This window comes from Hypomesus transpacificus, chromosome 16 (assembly GCF_021917145.1).
Source record: "Hypomesus transpacificus isolate Combined female chromosome 16, fHypTra1, whole genome shotgun sequence".
Taxonomy (NCBI): Eukaryota; Metazoa; Chordata; class Actinopteri; order Osmeriformes; family Osmeridae; genus Hypomesus; species Hypomesus transpacificus.
The window spans coordinates 3894359-3915851 of record NC_061075.1 but is presented as its reverse complement, the minus strand read 5'-3'; the positions used below and the strand labels follow the sequence as shown (position 1 = coordinate 3915851).

At 49.7% G+C, this 21493-nt stretch overlaps 1 protein-coding gene across 1 annotated transcript in view; it reads left to right on the top strand.

Moving 5' to 3' along the window:
* The first annotated feature begins 2494 nt into the window (after nucleotides 1–2494).
* ptprsa (protein tyrosine phosphatase receptor type Sa) overlaps nucleotides 2495–21493 on the top strand; it is a 135357-nt gene continuing 116358 nt past the window's right edge. Inside the window, 1 exon segment of the mRNA XM_047036833.1 lies at nucleotides 2495–2937. The gene's annotated coding sequence lies outside the window, so the exon portion shown is untranslated.

Here is a 21493-nt window from a genome sequence, read left to right as displayed (position 1 = left end):
CTATCACAATATCCCTTCCCTCGGGCACTAAAACGGGAGACAGAAGTCAACATCAAAAACCGATTTGAAAAAAGAAAATAAAAAAACACCCCTCCCATGTGCCCCCACGCCATGCCTCCACTCCTCCATCCCTTCATCCCTTCATCCCTCTGTTCCTCATTTCGCTTGTGTATCAAGGTAATGAATTCATAATCTCCGCCGAGCCCCTTTGTAGATCTCTATCGCTGGGGAGATAAGAGAGCATCGTTCCGCTCTAATAGCTGTCAGTCTGCGCTTCTTCCTGCTGCTGGCGCTCTGGCTGTGAAAACCAACCACCACCACCACCACCATAAACCAAACCCCGGCCCAGCCCCAGCCCCAGCACTGAACAGAGCACCACCCCACTCCCTGCAAGAACAAAGCCGTGTAACAGAGAGACAGACGACAGCCTACTGGAGCTGCATGTCCACTAGATGAAAGCCTCAAGTTTCTGTCAGAAGAGAGAATATATTTGAGTGCTAAGTGTTGAGCTGGGGGGTTCCCTAGGGGAAAGTCTGACTGGGATTTTTCTCTTCCCTGTTGCCTGACATAAAACCAAGCAACCATATCTTCCCCCGTCCCCCTCCCCTCCTTCAATCCAACCATACCTGACAAACACTCTGTCACAGGAGGAGTAAATAGTGAGGAGGGCTAGGAGACCTAGAGTAACTAAACTTGTCAAAGGTGCCTCTCAAGGGCTGCCCTGTCATGTGTGTGTGTTTTTAATTTGATTTTCCAGGGAGAAAAGATGTCCGCCGTTTAGAGCTTGGTAGTAAGTGGCTGTCCCCTCCAGGGACGGAGAATGAGCGATGGCCTGCGACTATTAAAGATGATTGTGCAGTTTCCCCCAGGGTGACAGAGATGAACAGGGCCGGAGGTGGGAGTTGAGGGCATCTTTCATTTGTCCTACATTTTATTGTCAGACACAAAATGAAACGTGAGGAGATTCCAACTTTTTGCCCTGCATTTTGTTTCTTGGCTTGCCTGGCCTTGAAGAAGGGGTCCCCATTAGGCTATCACCAAGAAACCAAATAATTTACATTTATATATCTATCATGTATGCCCATCATGTACATGTTGGTTCAAAGCCAGAGTCATGGCTATCTTATTCCCGTTCCTGGATGATTTATAAAGGAGAACCAAACGGCTAAGCGGCTAGCCCGCCACCAAATAACTTCTGCTTTTTTAAACAGCTCCAGTAGCGTGCATCGCGTGCCCTTGCGTGGCTTCTGCGAACACCGACCGAGACGGCAGAGAGGGGGCCGTGTGAGATTGAGGAGACGCGAGCACCAATTGTTGAGCGGTCTCATTATTCCATTATAGATTGCACATGTCAAGCAGTAAAGTGCTGTTTTCATTTCCCCCCTACCCCCCCCCCCCCCCCCCACACACACACTAACCCTGGCCACTGAGCTACGTTTCCTCACCTGAGTGAAATTGACCACGTTAAGCCCCAAGTCACTAGAGGAGAAGCGGTGTGTGCAGTCGAAGATGTATTGCTCTGATTGAATTAGGCAACTGTGAATAAAAGGCACGGGGGGTGAAGGGGAATCAACATTCAATAATACCGTTTTATTTTGCGATTTAAATCGATTTGGTCCAATACCTTTTCTTGTTGTGTTACCCGTCACAACGGGTTTGGAAGGAAGTGCAGAAAGGCTGAAAGGCTTGCTGTTGTCACTTGCCGGGTATCAGAAGAGAAGCACACTCAAGAGATTGGTCTTTAAACTGCCTGCCCCTATGCATTAGGGTTTGAGCCTTGTGAAAAGTTCACCTCGCATATTCCCCCTCAAATTGGGTAACTGGTTATAAAGTGTGTTATGTCTTTGCTGCTCTAAAATTTGGAACAAACAAAAAGATAAAATTGGATTTGGTCCCTCGCAAGTATATTAAAGCTTGTTATAAAAGTTTTTTTTTAAACACAGTCACTCAGTGTTGTCTACAAACGTATGGTAGCCCATTGTTCAATATCTACAGTGTCATTACATTTACACTGTGGATCCAATCAAATTTCCAGGTTGTATAGACAAGAAACAATTTACTGTTTATATATGAATGTTATATTCAGTCTACTTGCAGGCTACAAGTTGTAGCCTAAGTCTGCACCCAAGATATATCTCACACTTTTTGATTGGCTTTAGTTATATACAATGATAAACTATTTTAAGGCCTACTGTAGCCTATATATTTCACTGCTGTTTTACCTGCTAACGTTTACTTTGAGTTTTTTGGGGATACTGACATGGCATCAAATCAAACGACCCGAATGAAAATAAAGAAATATAATTAATTCAACATTTCTCATTGGCTTCAAACTAAGCATGATTTGGTTTCCCTGTCCGACTCCATCACTTACTCTGCATGGGGTCGAGCAAGGGTTTCAAATAACGTTCGACCCCAAATCCTCATCTGTTTCTACTCTGTAGTGTCATTCACAAGTGGATGGTCACGTGAGCGCCGAGAGGCAGTCTCCGTTTTTTTCGGGCAGCAAGGGGGGGGGGGCACTCTACACCCGTCTCCCTACCCCCAGTCGAATGAGGTGGATTTAGGAAGAAAAGACTCGAAACCCTGGGACGTGGAGATAACCACAGTGACAAATAGACACATTTGGAAATCGTCGCACGGCTTACTTGGATACTTTTGTTCTATTGTGGCGATCTTCTACGTGCGAATTCATAAAAACGGAATACAACCTCACACGAACATGCAGTAGCCTAGTGTTGGTGCGCTCTATACATAAGCGCGTCTGCGCGGTGCCCTTGTACAGTTTGGAATATTTTTTTAATGTTTTACACTCTCGTGGGATGCAAAATAACGGGTCTGGAAGAGGAAACGAAATTAAAACGAGTGCCCCGCATCTGCCCCCCATAAACGAACAAGTCGAAGGGGTGGTTTTTGAACATATCCTTCTTTCGCCGAGTAAGTTCTTTTATTTGTCTTTTCTAGTTTCAAATAACAAGAAATATTGACTGGCATTTACACTGAGTTTTGATCAACACATTGCCTAAAGTAAGCTAATTATGCTTGGCTATATTGCTTTCTTGTCAGTCTCGGCACCGTTACTTGTAGCTTATTCTTCGGTAGCCTTTGTCCACGCAACACAAACCATTGAATTTTTATTTTTTTATCATGAGTTTAAATTGTAAAAAAGACCAAGGTTATTAGAATACTGCAACTTTCCCAACGTAGGCTACAGTCGTTAAGATCACTCGATCGGTTCCTTTGTTTAATTGTGCAGATCGGTTACTTTTTTCTGGCAGTAGGCAAACCTACGAAGTTGTCTTTATAGGTTACTATGCTTTATAATGCAGTTACCCATTACCTGGCCTAAATTCCAATGAATAGTCTTTTCTACAGTCACGTAGAAAACTGCCTATTTGCCTATTTAAATGGTTGGTTGGGTTTATGTAGCCTACCCAAACATTGACTTGTGAGCCCTGGTTGTATAGGCAGCACTGCAGTGTAGCCTACTTTGACTAGAGTTTGTTCGAAAAGAATTTGACTACTGGTTGGTGTGGATGAGCTATTCGACGAACTACAAGGGAGACCAGTGCGTCACAAACCCATTCGAAATTAGTCAATCAGAACCATCACATCATTATTCGTTTATTCATTGGTAGGCTACTTCGCTCCATCAGATTCGTTAAGCGTAGAGGAGAGGGGAACTTTTCAAAAGCCTATGCATGCTGTGTGGAAAAGGGCAGGCACAGTTCAGTTCCCCGAAGTCTTTGCTGAATGTTTCGGTTTGTGCTGTGTATTTGTGAAAACGTCTTTTTTTTTGCTGATTAAGATACACGAGTAGGGGTTATTTTACAATTGTGTAAATGTATTTCCAATTCATTTCTTTTAGTTGTTGCCATTATGTATTTTAAACCATTAAGACAGCAGATGATTGTTATGTAGACCAAAGAAGCAACAATGACTGATTTGCATGACTCAGAATATTGAAAGTGGTTTTATTTCCCAATGATAAAATAAAATATCTGGAGTCTGGAACAGTGTAGAAAAATCTGGTAACAATGTTTGTCCTGCCTTGCATTCTATTGCCGTAGGCTTGCCATTCATCTTCCGTTCAAAAATTGAGTAAATTCGAATAAATAAACTCATTTATAATGATGAGAGCCACATGTTGATTGTCAGGAGTGAGAAAACGTCTCGTCCTTCAGAGTAATTGGACAACACCTAGCATGTTGTGAGCTTCACATCGACTGTGTCCAAGATCCTTAATGTTGATTTAATTGAACCATTTATCACAGCTGATCACCGTCAGATGCCAAGAAGAATATTGCGGAAAATTCCAAGCAATGGCTGTAAGACTGAAGCAGCTAACTGTGACTAGTGGATGTCGTAGATCTGTCACATGCTTCAGGAAAAATCACAAATCAATGAAACCCTGACTGACAACCATGTAAGCAGCTGTAATGAATGGATGCTTTTAAGTGATGTTTCTTCTTGAAACTTTGTTTATTGAATCAATTTTTGATTTCCCACCAGCATTTTTTCCATACTCTGAAGGAAAGTTAATTGAATTGTGCCCCGGATATGATTTCTGTGCCGAGGCCTTTGTAGGTGTCCTCTCAGGGGTTGCAAAATTCATTTCCCAGCAATTATGACTTTCTGAGCTGTTTTCTTATTTCCCTTTACTTATCAGTTGTGAGCTTTTTCTACATTTCAGAAAGGATCAAAAGAGGCGATTTAAGAGTGCCACAGGCTGCCTGTCAGTACAGTCATTTAACTCAGACGGCTTGAAATGGAGTTTTTAAATCGTCTGCTCTCTGCTGGCATTTGGTCTTTATTCACTTGGAGTTCTCGCAGGTAATTACATTACAACTTGTAGGCTTTTTTTAACAATATTATAACCAAAGGTATTTATGTAGGGACTTTCACAGAAGCAGCTTATGCAAACCATTACCAATTGACCTACATATTGAAGTTCTCGAAGTATTTATACTTTGTGGTGGCACAAATGCCCAGGCATTTTCCATATTGAAATTAAATGACGTGACCCAGATCTTCTCTCACAGACCGCACGGACAACGTGAAGGGATGTGTGCCACAGGGCCGCGGTGCCCTGTCCTTATGGAGGCTGCTGCCCTCAGCCAACCCCACGCCATCTAACTATAGCAACGACAAAATGGTTTAGGCAAGGACAACGAGACAACAAAAACATTTGTCAAAAGGAGACACAAACACACCTGCCCTACTATTTTTAAAGCACTCCAGCGATTTGCAGCAAGTCCTTCCCCTACCACCCAGCGCTATGTTGATTGCATTTTGAAAACCAAACGAGGGAGGGAGGAAAAAATAATAATAATTACATCAAGGGCTTCGCAATTAGTCATATTGCTCTTGAGCGGCAGCCTCAATGGCGCCAAAGCGGCATTAATAGCAGTCGCTTCCGAGTTCCCGTGTTTCTGCTGTGACACAGGAGAGGGGAGGGGGGGGATGCGTGCGCTGCGAAGGGTGCCTTTACTCTGCCCGCTAATTGTATTTATTCTTCTTAATTTGTTGGGAGTGCTAAATTGGGGGCTCTTCAGCTGGCGCTGGGTGCAATTTGTTTGGCTGGGAAAGTGGAGGCATTATGTCTCGTAAGATGCCCCCTTTTTCCTTTGATAACCCGGATTAGCCGTTGCCGCGGCGGCCGTGGGCGTGTCGAGTGAGGCTAACGAGACTCTTTTATTTGTAATCGGCCAGAGAACAACAGGACAGGCTTGTAGCTGTCTGCTGTCTGTAGAAGTATTTGATATCGGGCCATGTACATCAACTACAAAAACAATACGATACGTCACAATAACATCCTCCATCTTCAAGGATGAACCTTCGGCGGTCTCTTTCTCACTCGACTACACCTTCAACTTTGCCACAGGGGAGAAGGGATGGGGGGGGGGGGGTGTGCCATGGAACTGTTGACTGCTTTGTCAGACCTGCTGGCTGGCCCTGAGTTCAAACCAATTCGCAGACCCACAACAGAAACAGTCGGGAGAGCAGATCCAGCTCAACGCAGCCTGTTTCCCCCAAATGATATTTACACAACGGATCCCTGAACTCAAAGGTTGGCCGCCGGAGCGAGCGCAGAGCACTTCCAGGGGGTTGGAAGCAGGTTAGAGTAAGAGTATCTGGCCAGATAAGGCGCGCTGTAGTCATGTCCACAGCTCGGTAGGGCTTATCCCTCTCTTGCCAAGTAAAAGTCCATCTCACACTTGGCTTCCCTGCACTGTTTAGCCCGGGGGCTCAAAGCTTCAAAGTCGCCCCCCCCCAAAAAAACAAAAACAAAACCTGGCCACGCGGGGACTGATCCAACACAGGTCGTCACGTCGGATGTCAACTCCCCCAAGTCTGTTTGGCGGCTCCGTGGGAGCCAGGACACGCCGCCAACGCTCGAGTATCTCCCGTCCCCCAGATACCATGTTTTACAGCAATGATCCGCTCCAGCTGCTTTGATAGGGTTTCGTTAATGGCTTTTACACATGGGGCTGGGCATGGGCAAACCCTTGTTGATGCCTGTGCCCCCCTCTTAACACCCCCACTCACACGCACACCCACACACACTAAACCCTGCCCTGGCTTTGTCCCCCATCTTTATGGTTACGGAGTTAATGCAAACTGGTGTTTCATGGCGAGTCGTAATTAACACCCTGTTTGGGGGTTGGCAAGACAGGCATGTGTTCCTCCACTCCCCCCTGTCCCCTCTGGTTCCACCCGTGGGCTGCTCTCCAGCTTGTTAAGTGTGATTACCAGCTGCCGGCCCTGGATTGATGCGGCGTCCCTCAGGGCGTCCTCACAAACCAGGTCTCTCAGTACGACAGCCCCACCCAGGAGTTACAGCCCACGTGAGGTTGCGGACGCCCCGTTGCGATGTCCCGATCTGGGGTGGATGGGGGTAGGTCCCAGAAGCAGACTGTTTTCTTCTCCACTTTGGGTCTAGTGCTCTGGCGTTGAGTTTCCTCTTGACCAATGGGCGGACAGCCTTGATCGGTCGCACAGTCCTAGATAGTGCATGTGTTAACTTGAACTAAGTCATCGAATTGGAATTCTTGGTGGAAGATCTTTTTTTTTTTATATCTCCCATGTAGATGTAGAGGAATTCAGGGAGATAAACTGATTTGAAATCTTGGCTGACTCAAACATCATATGCAAGCCCCCTTATTACCTCAGGCCTCTAGACAGTAATATTGTAGGCTACTAGGTTACCTCTGTGCAACTCTGTGGCCTTATTATCCGTAACAAGTAGGCCTAGTTAGGAGACAAGGAATTGGTTATTATTTCTTTGCTTTTAGCCTTCCAGTGTGACATGGTAGTGTTGACATAATTAACCCAAGGAGTGGTGTCCTCAGAAGGGGCAAGGATGAAGCCAGCAGGTCCTGGGTTGGGAGAGAGCTGCCGCCCCGAAAATGGGGGCTCTAAAGGGGACTGGCAACAGTTGAGGCACAGGTTAGGTCGCAACAGCCTGTCCATTTCCACCAAGCTGGAGGAGGAGTGTGGGGGGTGGGGGAGGTTTGTGATTATGGGATATTAGGGGGTCCTTTGTGGGCAAGAGGGGGAGGGGGGGGGGGGTTGGTTGTATAAACGAGGGGACGCTTGAGCGTCGAGTCCAGATTGTGAAAGGCCCTGGAGGGCAGAAGTGATTGTGGGGAGAGGTGTGTGTGGGGGTGGGGGGGTGGAGGGTTGGGGAGTGTGGGTGGAGAAGGAGAAGTAGGTTTTTTTTCCATCATGTGCTAAAAGCTGTTAATCCTCTGGCTCTTTGTGTCCGAACAGAAAGCCCAGGGCAGGATGGGTAGAGCAGAGCCCCATTCAGCATCCAGGCCCTTTGTTGTGATTTCCCCCCTGAAATCGAGGGACATCTGTTATTGGGGATGGCGTCGGGGGTGGGGGGTGGTGGGGGGGTGAGGGATGGCGGGGGTCTTCAGCTGGTTGAGGCCCGGGGGGGAGAGAGAGAGAGAGAGAGAGGGGGAGGAGACACGCAAGTGAGGGGAGGGTTTGTTGTAGAGAAGGAGGGACAGGGGTTGTCTGGTACAGCAGAAGTAGGCAGATAATTGATGGATGTAAGTGGCGAGTAATTGTGTGCAGCGCGAGCATGAAAACATGGGCCTCTGAAGGAGAGGAGCGAGAAGGGGAGAGGGTCCAGGCAGAGATGAGGGGACGAGAAAGGGGGAGGAGAGAGGGAGGGAGGTAGGGTTGGCTGTTATGTTGCATCAGTCAAGTCCTACTGGGGTTAAACAGGAGTAACTACCTGCCTGTCGGGACGATTGTTCATTTCCTTCCAATGCGTGGGTCACTTCCTGGTTATGAGTGATGGCAACTTGCAGTCATGGGCCCAGCCAACGCGATATGTGGCCCATTTACCAGCTGAAGGGAATGGTGGCTGCTTTCATATTCTGAAGCCGCCTGGTTAAAACACCTGGTTTGCTGCGCCTCTCTCTGCCTCCTCCGACCCAATTCTCATTTCCCCTTTCCTTTCAGACTGACACGACGAAACCATTTCTTTTGTGTTAAGAACCCCCCACTTCTAACCCACCCACCTGCCTGAAAGCCCTAATAACAATTTGATAATTACAACCCTTTCAGTGGAGCGCCTTTTTTATTTTTCCTTTCCCCCCTCTTCCAAAGGCTGTGTACTCCCATCAGGACGCATAAATTGCCACGCGTCAGTTGTGCGTTACACAAGGGGGTGAGGGAGAGCCCGTGTGTGTGTGTACGTGTGTGGGGGGTGGGAGCGTAGACCGGTCAGGGGTCTCCTCCGCGTTTGTCGAGCGTCGCGAAAACACGTCTCCGCGCCGATAAGAAAGGGAAGCGTTGGCCTCGCGCGGCTTGTGACACCTCGTCTGGCGTCCTCGGAGCTAGAGGATGACACATCTGTGTAAACTACTGAGCGCCTCTGCTGTCGTTCTGATGACAGGTAACGCAACGGGGGAAATGGCCCTTTGACATACACTCACCTTCCTCCCCCATCTGTTTGGAGAAGAAGAAATAATCTTTAGTTTCAGACATTTGTTTGGGGTAAAAAGTCGTTTAAAGGCAGCGGCCCCAACCCTGACAGGTAAATATTTTGTGTGTTGTGTGCGTGTGCACGTCTACACATAATAAATATCTACCTGACTCAGAGACATTGACGGACGACCCATGATCACACACCCTCCATCCTCGTACATTGACATGCATTTATAGAGCAGCCACTTTCATTCAATAGTGCCTTTATAACACTAAGTGCGTCATATAATCAAGGGCTGGAAGTGTGCAGCGTGCCAGCTCGGTGTTCTAGTGGTTAAGGCCCAGGAACGATCCGCGTTACGAGTCAAGTGCAACGCTTTGATCTCAAATACAACACCACAAGAAGGTCAATTTCGCAGATGGACATGCCCTTAATGATTAGTGCAGGTGGAGTCTGAAGAGGTTTTTAGATCCCTCCCTCCCTCGTCTCTCCTCACCTTTGATTTTTTGGGGGAGCCAGTCTTCCTTGATATCAGTGAAAGAAATTGGCGAGGGAGGAATGATGGAGGACAGGTGAATTAACTCTTCGGTTTCAGTGTCAGAGGAGATAATCCTGATTAAAAAGGGATGGGGCCTGGAGAGACAACCTAGCAATCAGAGAGCTACTGCCTTTGGGAGATTACCGCAACCAGAGGGAGGGGCCTTCCTGCATATTTATTCATCGTACGCATGGCCAGTGTAGCGCTTCCGAAGATGTTTTATGTATTTTTATAGATATTTTTTCCATCTGTAATAGGGGAGATTTGTCTCGAGTTCTAAACCGCTTTACGTCCTCTTTCGTTTCTTTTTGTTTTTTTCGAAAAGTGACGATCTCCGGGGGAAGCGGGTGAATGAGAGCTGTGAGAGCCTTTCTTCTCCATTTAGTCTAGAATAATGACACCGTCCCCCCCCCCCCCCCCCGTACCCCCTCGCCACCGTCTGCGATATATATATTTTTTAACTCCAGATGTTGCCGCGACGTTAGCTCGGGATCGTGTCAACATTGTGGTTTGACCTTGGCCTCCGTGCCAGAGAGCATGCTCAAAGAGAGAGAGGGAGAAAGATTGAGAGAGAGAGATTGAGAGAGAGAGAGAGAGAGAGAGAAAGAGAGAGAAGGCTTGCTGGTTTATCTGGCTGAGTGGGGGGGGGGGGGGAATTGGATGAACAGGGAAGGGAATAAAAGAGGGGGAAAAGTTTACAAGGAAATAAATGGGCTGGTTATCTCACGCCTGTCTTGTTTGTCGTTTGATGCGAGGAGATAGCCCGGACAAATGGAGGCCATGCGAAGCCTGGATTAGGCTTGCGGCGGTGGCGTGCGCAAACACGCGTGGACTTTATGTTTGGCACCGCGGAGATGCAAAGACCTCGTCATACGCGCAGATGAATACAGAGGGGGTCACGTGTGGGACGGGCCTCCGACGGCGGGCGAGGTGGAAGCGCTCCTCCGCACGCGTGCAGGGTGGGCAGGGCGGCACGCGGTGGAATGACGCCACGCCGCGGGCCCACGAAGCTAACGGAGGGCCTGCGATATGGACCCGTCATCAGTTCAACATGCACAAATGCTCCGGTGCGGTATGACCGGGGAGAAATCTGCCCCCCCCCCTTGCCTCCCTCCACCCTCACCCCCACTGTCCCTCCCCCAAGACATGTGTCGTTGCACGGCCCCCAATCTGTAGTCTCCACGGGGGGGGACAGGAGAAGAAAGGGGGGACCGGGAGGGGAGACAAAAGCAGGTCCGGGGGGGGGGGGGGGGGCAGCTGGAGTTCGGCAGCCCCTGCCTACCGCCCCTGCCCTGGGGTGATGGGAGAGGGAGAGGGGGGGGGGGGGGTTTGAACAGGAGGTAGATAGAGAGACCTGGGGTCCTCCATTTGCATAGAGATAAAGATGTGCTAATGAATTTGAACCCCCAGCACCTCCCGGGACTTGCCATAAGGCCAAGAGCGGCCTCGGGGTTCAGGTTTAGCCGGAGCCAAACTGTATGGCTGTATCCAGCGACACTCCTTCGACCACAACAGGGTGCTCCGATCTTGACAATGCCCAAGATGGCCGCCGTGCCACTTGCCAACTGTTGTGAGCAGAGGGTGGAGAGCGAGTCCAAGTCGACTGGAGCTGGAGACAGTCCACCAATCGTCCATCTCCCTAGTGTCAGCTTGTTCGTGTAGGACGACAGAAGGTTTGTAAAAGTGGTTGTAATTTGCGATAGGGGTTACTTTAGTTTGCTTTTTACACACCACTGAGAGACCACATTGTCATTTTGCACCCCGAGCGATTCTGTAGCTCCTCTTCCTTAAAATAAATAGCCCCTAGCAACAAAGATTCGAAATGTAGCCACAGAAACATGATGCTATCATGTTTAGCATGTTGTTATACCCACACAGAGAACTGCTGCTGCCTCGGGCACGCAACCCCGTGTTGTGGGAATGGACTCTTCCCCCAGAAAGCAAGCTCGTAAAGAAGCGGGTCCCACCATTGTAAATTACAGAATGGTCTTGTTCAGCCAACACACTGCCAACTGGGAAAAGCATGGAAACAAGTTTGCCGCATAGGCCCGCATGGTTGTGTGGAGACAGAGAGAGAGAGAGAGAGAGAGAGAGAAAAAGACAGGAAAAGAGCCATAATTTACAATGATGGATGCTGCCCTTTGCCCCGATTGATCAGTGTCTGAATATAAAAGAGACCAGTCGACATGTATCAATGGCATTCTATCTGCATGTGTTGGAGATAGGTTACAACTGTCAAGATCATTTTGTTGTTGACTATTTTTTACCTGGTAAAGCCCCCTGGAAATAAATGTGTTACGTCTGCATATTTCTGTTAAAAGTACTTTCACGCTTTCTGTGCAATCCCGCCTAGCGTAATCTGTATCTCTGTATTTAAAGCTTTGAACAGGTTTAACCGTTTCCCACAGTAAATTGCTTCCACAGCACATTGCGTGCACACACTTCAGCCCTGCATAGCAGCCACTGCCTGGAGAACAAACTATATTTAAGGAGATGGAATGCCAGAAGGGAACCTTGAGGAACCCTGGACGTCTTTTGAAGTCAGCTCTTTTCTCGACGAGCGAGTGAAGTCACCGACTTCAAAGACGGAATTTCATGCAAACCCGTATTGATTCTTTCCTTGTCTAGTATCTGCACTACTTTGGGAATAGGATTTATTTCCGAGCTAACTTGGTGCGGCAGTCAGGTCATAACTTTCAATTCGCAACTGTGTTTGTGCGTGATATGTGACTCTGTGGGTCTTTCTATCTTTTTAAGTGTGTGTGTGTGTGTGTGTGACAACACAAAGAGCCTTTAGACTCCGGCCTGTGGTGGGGAGAAACTTGGCATGGCTTTGTTTCGTTAACAGGCAGGAATTTGGGAGGCATTATGGAGTGCCGAGTCATACTTTTGTGGATGTGACCTCTGTGGTGTACGTCTAAATGGAGGATGTAAGCCTGCGTCGTGGTGGCTATTGGCCCCTTGGCCTCTGTAACAAAGTGGCCCTGGAGAATGCTGGCTCGTATGAAATGTCTTTGCCACTGAAGCCCTGGTCGTGCCAGAAGAGCCACTTTTTCAAACGAATGTGTTGCAATTGAAAAACAACCTCACAAGCACTAATTACTTTCGTCAACCAGATGTCATGGAGACAAACGCCTTTCACGCTTCACAAGCAGGAATTACATTCCAGCTTGACACACTGTATAAGTATAAACAGTGTGATCTTAAGCATGGAAGCTGATAGGGTGTGTCACCACCTCTTGCGTGGAAGTGTGTGTGTGTGTGTGGTGCGTGTGTTGAAACGTTACCATCCACTATAATAGCTTTCTGTGTGTTTGTGCGTGTCTTGTGCCTGTGTTCAAACATTTCTGTATGCGATAAATGTTTTCTGCGTGTGTGTGCATGTGTGTGTGCGTTTGGACAGTCTCAGAGACGCCTCCTCCTCAGAGAGTACTGGGAACAATGCAGAGTGGTGTCCCATTCATCCGCAGGGGTCAGGGAGTGGAGGCGGAGTTTAGGCCGAGCGATCCATCAGCCCCCCCATGGTCTATCATGTGACAAGACCACCCGCCCCTGGTGTCACACGCCAAAGGTGACATTGACTCCCAGTCGCGTCGGCTCCCGTTCGTTCCAGTTACCGAAACCGCGAGGTCTCAGACTTGCCCTTTAAGCTTGCCCTTTAAGACCTTACCAAAAAAGCTGTTGAGATTCATCTCTCTTCCCTCTCGTCCTATGGCAAAGACAAGTAGTGTCGTTTTTCCAAAAGAGTCATTTCTCAAGACCGCTAATGACTGCCCTGACCTCCATGCGCGAGCAATTCCCCCCTTCCGCTTTCGAACCGCGTCTAAAAAAACATCGATATATTTGCGATCCGTGATATCGCTCAATCTCGGCTGGTGAGGGGCATTAGCCGACAGGCGATTGCATACAATTGACCCACCGGTACCGCGTGGGCATACAACACTGGGCATGCCGGAGAGAGGAGGAGGAGAAGGAGGGGAGGAGAGGAGGAGAGAGAGTGCCGGGCAGCCTGGCACATTTTGTTTCGTACTGCGTTGAGAGAAGGATGGAGGGGGGAGGAGGAGGTTGGTTGGTTGGTTGGAGTCCTGGGAGATGCAGGCTGCCAGCACTGTCAAGAAGGAGAGTGGAGTGAGAGAGGGAGGGGTGAAGCACTGCTGGAGACGGGAGTGTGTGCGTGTGTGTGCTGGGAGATGGGATGTGGGGAAGGAGGAGTGGGAGAGGGATGGTGAAGGAGAGGGAGAGAGGAGAAGTGAGTGTGCGTGTGAGGGAGGGAGGGCGTTCGAGAGAGAGAGATAGAGAGAGAGAGTGGAAAAAGGGAAGCGGGGAGGTCAGGTGGTGTGGAGGGGGGAGGGAGGGAGGGGGGAGGGGGAGGGAGGGGGCTGAATAGGAGACACCATTAGTGGAAGAGAAAGAGAAAAGGCAAGATAAAGACAGGGGACGAGTGAGCGGGGGGGGGGGGGGAGGGGGAGGAGGAAGGAGAAGAGGAGCCAGTCCTACCGTAGCCGCCCGACTGATAGACCGTCCAGGTCGACCTCACCGTTTGATGTGCGCCAATCAGATTTTAATGAGGCTGCCTTTTTGCCGGTGGGCCAGTGCCGGATACCTCTCCCAGATTAGGACCGGGCTTACTGAAGAGGGGCATTGGAAGGACACACCGGATCCCACACTAAGGAGAATCACCCGCCCGCTCCCCCCCTCCCCCCCCCCCATCTCCTACCCCGCTTGTTGAGGGACTGAAACCATCCAAGAGAAAAGGCCTCGGCGGAAATCTCTACCTCGAACGTCCGATGTCGGCTCCTTTCGGGAAAGCCTAACGTACACCCAGCCCCGCCCTCCTCCCCACACACACACTCACACACACCTACACACACCCGCTCTGCTTGCTCGCAATGCAGTGGCAACGTGTCTGTGTGCGTGCACTTCAAGGAAGGCGGTGGTCTAGCCAGGCGCCCGCCAGTGGGGATTGGTGTTAGAGTGGAGATAATGATGGCGGTTGCTCCGCCGTGTATTCCGCTTAGAAGGTTTTACAACGTGGGCGTGCAGGAGAGCGGGGTATTCCCCTCGACGCTTGTTTAGCAGTGATTTGGTGCGTGCTGATTACGGGGTAGTCCTTGGTGTACTCGGTTGAAAAACGATGGGAATGCTTAAGTGCGTCTGACGCCGCGGCGTCGTAGTTTGAAACTCTCTTTGTTCGTTCGGTTCAACTCTGGAGGCTGGCACCTTCAGTCACGTGCTGGGTGTCCAATAAAGGCGGTTTGTCGGTGAAGGAAGCTATCGGCGTGTTTGTTTGAAAATGGATTTTGACATTGGCCCACTCTCAACTGGAGGTGGGGGGTCTGGGGGGCGGGGCGCTAAAGTGATTTCCCCCTGCTGCCATCTTGTCCCTTTTCTCAGCTGTCAAAGCCCTCTACTCATTTACTGGGAAGCGAAGCATGATGGGTACGGTAGTTTGCTGATCCCTGCAGTTCATATCAATCCAGACTTTGACGTTCCGTCACGTTGTACAGGCAGCTGCTGTCACCAGAGACTGTCATTTCCGCCCTTCATAAATCTCAGATTTCACGGAACACCGGTGTTTTGAAGAACAAGGACGTCCTCACTGCGGGAAAAGACTACTAATCGGATTAGTCGGATAACATTGTTTATTTCGGGTCTTTGGACACGAAACAGCCACGTGGTTACGACTTGGGCCACAAAGAGGCATTGACGTGCCGTACCGGGGCTCTGAATATCGTTGCGGCGGCATGCTAGCAATTTTCCGCAGTCAACCTTGTTATGGTGTTAGTGTATGCAGTCAACACCCACGCCCTTTAAATTTGCCTCCATTGGTGTGCCCTTCAAGGCTTGTGACACTGCACGGCGTTCAACATCGCTTCATGTCGCCTCCTTCATGTGGCCTGGTTGCTGTTTGTTCCTTTTCCTCCAGCTGTTGCTGTGTAGACCCCTAACCACTGGCGAAATTGGTGTTGTTTTATGTCGGGTTGAGAAACATGGCGATTCGAGACCGAGAGTCATTTTAAGAAGTTTTCTCTTAAGTTTTGGAGGTTTCGTCTAGACTGTGTGGGGCGGGTCGGAGCTTTCGCTTCTCCACAGAAGTGGTTTTGGAGTGTATGTGCTGACATGTAAGACGCAGAAGAATTCAAAGGCCCAGACTGCAGATGTGGTTACATGCTGGTGCCCTTGTTCGAGTTCCTTTTAATTACTACTCAAGGAAAACAAATATTTGGACACCAGGCCTTGACGTATCGCTTTCAAGACACGCTTTAGTCGAAGCAATATGCTGTAGGGTATTGTATAACCGAGGTTTGTAGGGAGTGCAAGGTCTTTAGTGCTTTTATGTTGACACAAGATACTGACATTACGAACATCAAGGCACCTTGTTAGAAACCATGGCACTAATGTGTCTGTGTGAAGTTTAGGCGGCTATTTTTCGATTTTCCCTGCACTCGTGCAAGCAGGGAGTAGTTACTGGACCTGCCAGGGACAAAATGAGAAAGGGTTTGTAGACTTTAATCAGAAGTGATGGAAAGCAGAATTGTCTCGGTGTAGGGCCTTTGTTGCCGCTAAATGTTATGGTGCGACCTTGTAAAAACAAAATGGCCGAAAAGGGGGCAAGACAGCAAATTCCATATAGATTGTTACTTGTTGTCCCCCCCCCCCCGCCATCCCAATGTGAAAATGTTTTAATTTGCCCTGCCACTTGGCACAAACGGCAACACTGCACATTTCTGTGGCCACTGTGGCATAAACAAAATGCATTTAGCATAATTGCACCTTTGGTGCAAAGTATTGATTTTCTCTCTCTCCGAGTTTTTCTTCTTTTCAGCTCTTTATTTTCCTTTTGCATTCCTCCGCCGGGCTCTGCTCTTGCTCAACCCTCTCCTGGCCTCCGCCATCTCTCCTCCCTTGGACGGTGTTCAAGTGGAAAATAGTAACATGAGTGAAATTCGATTACAGTAACAGAAATAATGTGCACCTTAACGACGTGAAACCAGCCACCGTCAATGGATTTCCTTGTTCCCTGAAAGTTGGAGGGCTTAAGATTCAACCGCTTTTTCACAAGTCTGGTGAGGTGTATAAACTGATAGTGTTATTATTAGTTTAATTGCATTTTGAGGTATTCATTCAGCTGACTCTTTCACCCAAAGAGACGTAGGGTACGGGGGGGAATTTGAACGTGCGAAGAATTGATCTGCTGTCAAATGCTCTAATCACAGAGCTATACCCTCCCTTATCAATCTGAGGTTTTGTCGAGGCCTGATTGCCATTTACTACAAAAAGGATACTAATAGTGTCGTTTCTCCTCACACAGTGCTATCATCTCTGACACACACACACACACATTTAACAGCAGCGGGTCACCTGCCTCCGAAAACCCTTGTAAGGCCAGGCACGGCAGTCTGCCCATTCGTGCCGAATAATCCAATAGCTAGCTTCCCCCTTTAACGAGCTAACGGCCATTAACTCCAGAACATGGTCTTCTGTGTTTTTGGACTGATCAAAGACCAGCGTCTAAGCAGCCAGCAGCACTCGTCCCCTCTCTCTCCCCCCCCCCCCCCCCCCACCCGCCTCTCATTTGAGACTCCTCCGCCTTTTTAACGTATTTATTTTCCGCCGTGCAGCGGCGCCTCGATGCCAGACCGGCTTCGAAAACGGGGGTCTTCTAACGAGCCGGAGGATCATTTGAATATCTGAAGGGGACGCCACGTTGGGACCGCAGGCCTGTCATGGGTCTGGAGAATTCTTGATTACATTTTTGAAACGGCAGAGGAGAACAGGGTTTTTGGAGGGGGGGGGGGGGGGTAAAGGTGCAGCGTTGCAGCGAAGGTGTGTGGAGAGGTTTGCTCTCCACCTCTCCTTTTTCTCTGGGAAAGGACAAAACATGGAACACAATCATTTCTGAGCCTGCAGGGCAGTTTGTATGCGTCTGTTTGCTTTCCATGGAGCTCAGCCTCCTCTTGGTTGTCTCTCCGTGAGTCTCTCGCTCTCTCTCTCTCTGCTCTTCTTTCTCTCCCTCTTCCTCCATCTCTCTCCCTCCCACTCTCCCTCCCTCCCACTCTCCCTCTCCCTCTCCCTCTCCCTCTCCCTCTCCCTCTCCCTCTCCCTCTCCCTCTCCCTCTCCCTCTCCCTCTCCCTCATGTAAGTGGAGGTGGAACGGCAGTTGTTTCATGTAAATGGCCAGCGAGCGTCTCATGCATGTTTCATCGAGAGAAAGAAAAAGACCTTTCTGTCTGTTTGTGCTCAAGATAACAATCCCTGTGTGTCCAGATGAGTTTGTGTGTGCGTGCGTGCGTGTGTGTGTTGCCCCTCTCCCTGCATGTTGTCTTGGCTGGCAGGCAGTCAAGGCCTCCTACCAGGATTAACCTCCAGACAATGCGGCTCCCATCCCACCCTCACCCCTACGCACACACAACACACTTACACACACACGCGCGACAGCTATGCGTCTGCAACGCGCACACACACACACGGCCAATTATTCACAGCAGATTACAATTAACCACATCCCTTTTCTCTGTCTGGGTAGTCACAGATCGTAGCATGGGTACGGGGAAGTTCTCAGTGGACTTGACACGTACGCACGTACAAGCGTGCTTACATTCTGCTGACGTATCCCCCGTCACACATGGGCACGTACATCACATTTACGGAAGACAGACGTTTGGAACGCGCGCTATTTACGCCCTCTTGCGGCACCTGCTAACGAGGCGCACGGAAGTGGATCGCGGGGAGATGCGGAATGCGCGGACGCACTCGCCGACGTTACGACGCACACGAGTGCGAGTGCGAGAGGAGCCAGTCGACAGGAAGTTGTTTGGCTGGTATGTGTTGGGGGATGGGACGCTAGGCCGTGAACCCACGTGGCTGTTCTCCAGTGACACGTGGCTGAGCAGGGGACGGACGAGAGGTGAGACGAGGCGTCAGAGCGTCAGCAAAGAGTTCTGAGACCACACACACACACACACTCTCGGTGTTTTGGCCTCTGATCCACTCAGTGTGTACTCTTAACTCGTCTCAACCCCGGGGACGCTCTTGGTCTATTTTAAGCGTCCGCCTCTGGCGATGGCGGGTAAGCAAAACACTGCGCAACAGGAGGAATTTGGCTGCTTCTCATTTGCTCTTTCCCCCATCCCCTCCCATCGAATGAGAAGTACTCTGCTTTCTCTGGAAGCACATTTGGCCAATGACATAACGTGCACACTTTGCTCTCCAAGGAAACTTGTGGAGACGTGCCCGAAAAAAAGGAAAAAAAAGGTGAAAACCTGTGTTTGGCATCTGGACGAAATGGAAAGAGATTTGAAAGAAAATGCTGCATCATTCCAGTCATTTGTTTCCACCGGTGGCCTCACGTTACTTTTTCAAGATGGCCGCCTACACACTCTGGGCTGTCTGCACACATCCTTTCAACCACTTCCTCATTAGCTGGGAGCCACTTAGCTCCATGTCTGGCAGCCCACAGGGGCTGCTTGTCAGCACAACATCAGCTGCGGTAACCAAGAGTCTTGTATCAGCCATGCATGGTGGGAAAGGCAGGCAGTTTGAAGGCGTGAGCAGTTTTTTTAAAAGCCCTACTCGTACCGGCAACTTCTCGCTTTCCCTAATCCCTAACCCTAACCCAGCCCCATGAGGCCTTGTGCTCTCATGCCCATGCTGCCCCTCCCCCCCCACACACACACCCACACACACTCAAAACAGTGGTTCAGCAGATCACTGACATCAACCGTTTTGCATATGTTCGTTTAGCTTGTTTTTAACATTTCTCTTTTACATACATCTACGAATTAGTGCTGCCCCGCGGTCACCGTGGAGACCCCCTGCCCTGGGATGTCCTCGGCCACATGGGAAAGCAAGGCGCTCGAATCGCAAACGCCAGGGAGGGGAGGAGGGGGGGGAGGGAGGTGGACGTGCGGGATGGCCAGAGCCGCTACACACACGCAGGGATGTGACGAGAGATTAGATGTAGGAGAAGATTTATGGAAAGACGAAGATTTTCGGGGGGGGGGGGGGGGGGGGGGGGGGGGGGGGGTCGGGAGGGTGAGACAGGGCAGAGTGGGAGCGTGTCGGTGGGTTCGTATCCGTTCCAGTCGGTGCGCGTGACGGAATGTGACGTGCGCGTGTGATGTGTGTGTTTGGATGCGCGTGTCCGTGTGTGCGAGTGTAGGGATGCGATCGTACGCTCGTGTGTCCGTCCTCCGCGATTGTCGATCTCCGTCGGCGCCCCGCCTGCGCGTGTCTTTAAGAGGTGCGCTTGTTTTTCCAAAGGTTCGCCCGCTTGTTTTTGCAGTCGGCCCGCGAGTGAGTGAGTGGACGTGCTTCTCCACATCTACTGCATGCCCTCGCATGTCTGCAGTGACGACGGCACACACACACACACGCCAGCCAGACAGCCACTCCCCCACCCCTCCACCCCCCCCCCCCCCCCCCCCCCCCCCCACCCCCGCAGGCCTCCCAAAAACTAGACGGCAAGTCACACAAGCAGCCTAGAGTACAGGTAAACACATCGTGGTACCCCTCGGTCTACTGCTCTGTTCAACACTCAATATTTAAGAGCAGACAATATTTGATATTAGTCCTTTGGAAAAAAGGATGTTGTTTCTCCCTCCTTTGTTTATCCAGCTCTTGCTTCTACAAAGTTATTAAGATTGGACAAGCTTCTGGCCGCACTTGATATCTATTCCCTCTGGGCTTTTCGTGTGTGTGTGTGTGTGTGTGTGTATGAGCGTTTGTGTGTCTGTGTCTCCCGTCCTGAATTTCAATGTGGTGGAGATGCATGTAATCACCAGAGGTTTCAAAGAATTGATTGTCTGCTGAGCAAAGGGAACATGTGGGAAAATGTCACGCACACGCACACACGTGTGCAATAATATGCACATGCAGCATGTCACAGCGAGGATCCAGAACACACACAAAGCTCTCCCTCGCTCCTTTTCATTTTCTCCTCTCTCTCTGCCTTTCAGAAGGGAGGTTAATTGAAGGTTATATATGGCGGTGGAGTCAGCGAAGCTTCAACAGGGGCTGCTGTGTGTGTGTGTGTGTGTGTGTGTGTCTGCGTGTGTGTCCCTGTCTGTCCTTAGCCTCTTCATAGTGGGGGGCCCAAAACGGGGGGTGGGTGGGGGGGAGTCAAATGTGCAACCATGCAGATATCTGGTCTAATTAATCCACCCCCAGCTATGAAAGTGTCCTCTCTCTCTCTCCCCCCTCCCTCCCCTTACTCTCCATACGTTCACCCCCTTTCTTTGAAAAGGTTAATAAAACCCTTTCACTAAGGTTAAGTATCCACTGCAAACTATGACGGCCTTCCATGCCGTCACACTGTTCCCCCAAGCCAGTCCACAACGCTTCCCTCCTGGCATAATATTGAGCTCCTGCTCGTGTAAAAATTGCTGTGTTATTCCTACAGTAAACTAACTGTTTGTGAGGACATCGTCGTTTACATTGTGCAGGCTAACTACACCGGATTAACTGGTCATCCTAGCGGCGTTTCGTTAGCATGTAGCTAGCAGGCAACCGGCTAGCGTGTTGCGTGCTGTTGTTCTTTCGGTCGACGGTATCCTTCTCTGTCAATGGAGCGAAGCTGAGGATTGGTGACTTGGTGATGGAATGTGTGTGTGTGTATGCAGGCACTTTTTACCCACACCCTGTTTGACCGACTCCCACACAGATACACTCTCATTAAAATGTCACCCAGAGCTGGGCCATTTGTTGTATCTGTGGAATGCAAGGGAAAGGAGAGAGGGAGAGAGGGGTTAGGAAGAGAGAAGGAGGAGGATAGCATGAAGGAAAGAGGGGGATGGAATGAGGTGAAAAGAGGGAGGGAGGGAGGGGGTGAGGGAGGGAGGGAGGTTGGATGCAAGCCATATTGAGTTTCTGAAAAGGCTGATGGAAAGCACAAGGTGTATGTATGTCCGTGCGTTGATGTTTGTGTGTGTGCGAAACACGCACGTGTATGTGTGTAGGTGTGTGTGAGTGCGTCTCAGAGTACTGGTGTGGTAATAGGATTGTAAATT